General features: G+C 36.5%; 1 pseudogene; it reads right to left on the bottom strand.

Annotated features, from left to right (window-relative positions):
• Positions 1 to 996, bottom strand: part of LOC107879305 — an 8146-nt pseudogene extending 7150 nt beyond the window's left edge.
• Positions 997 to 1242: the final 246 nt, after the last annotated feature.

Below are 1242 nucleotides of genomic sequence, written 5' to 3'. Positions count from 1 at the left end.
ATAGAACTTAAATGCAGTATCAGTGACAAACTCTACATATCAATATATATAACCCCGATCACCCCCCATCCCCTCTTTTCAAAAAGGAAAAAAGAAGGAAAATATACCCTCAATGCAACGGAAGAAAAATCATAGGAAAATGGAAATGGAGACTAAAGACTATCCATCGATAGAATATTTTATTCAAATAAATTCTACCTTTAATGCTTTTGACAAAATTCCATCTTCCCGTCGTAAATTATTGGAGGTATTCTTCCTCAGCAAATTAAGTTCCCAGTGAGCTTTTGACTGCATCTCGAGCTGCTCCTAGTAATAGTTTATCATGGGATATGGAAGTTTTCTGGCCTTGCTCACGGTAAAGCTCAATCCCATTCTGCCCATGGGCTAACCAGTCAACAGGAGCAACATTTACTGCTTCAGCACAATTGAAACCAGCATGATATGCTCTTGGGACAACACGATAAACTGGGACTCCCTCGGATTTCAATATGGAGGGAGAGAGAGTTGTGTAACCTGCATAAAATGATAGGGTTATTAACTTCTTAGGAAAAAAAAAAAAAAGAACAAGATGTTGGAAGCCAACTTCTGAGAGGCTAATAAACTGTGACATTGTAAAGAATAATCTACAAAATGACTCAGCAGCCAGATTTTCCACAAGAAGAGTAAGAACGTTTCTTGTTTACACTTCAAGAGGACGTTATAGCATTGCAACAATATGAATGGGATCACATATCACCTATATGTGGTAGCAGAACAGGTTGTTTAGCAAAATATGTCATTCTTGAGCAGGGATTTACCAACAAAGAGATGTTATTAGGACTCAATTACTTTTTTAATCAAATGAAGATTGGACTCAATTACTTCAGGCAAGTGTTTCCTCATAGCAGCCTCTAACTTTATTGCATCTGCCCCGGGCACACCATACCACATTTTTGGATCCCCCAAATGCATGTAATTTAATGAGTACAAATGGTGATCTTCAACATGCTGTTGGGTAAAAATTTAGAAAAGAAATTGGTAAATAAATAAGAAAAAGCACAAGGGCTGATAATATTTTCAAACTACTCTTGAAATTTAATGAAGTCTCTAAGAAACAACAATTCACTTATTTTGGACTCAAAAATTCATTTATTTTGGACTAGAGCGAGTGAGCACTATCAATATAATGCTTTGTACATTTCCATATCCCAATTCATGAGCTATATGGTCTTGTCTTGTTGCCAAAATGCAGCTTCGACTTCT

Source organism: Capsicum annuum, chromosome 8 (genome assembly GCF_002878395.1).
Source record: "Capsicum annuum cultivar UCD-10X-F1 chromosome 8, UCD10Xv1.1, whole genome shotgun sequence".
Taxonomy (NCBI): Eukaryota; Viridiplantae; Streptophyta; class Magnoliopsida; order Solanales; family Solanaceae; genus Capsicum; species Capsicum annuum.
Note: the sequence above shows the minus strand (reverse complement) of the source record. Positions and strands in the feature narration are given on the sequence as shown.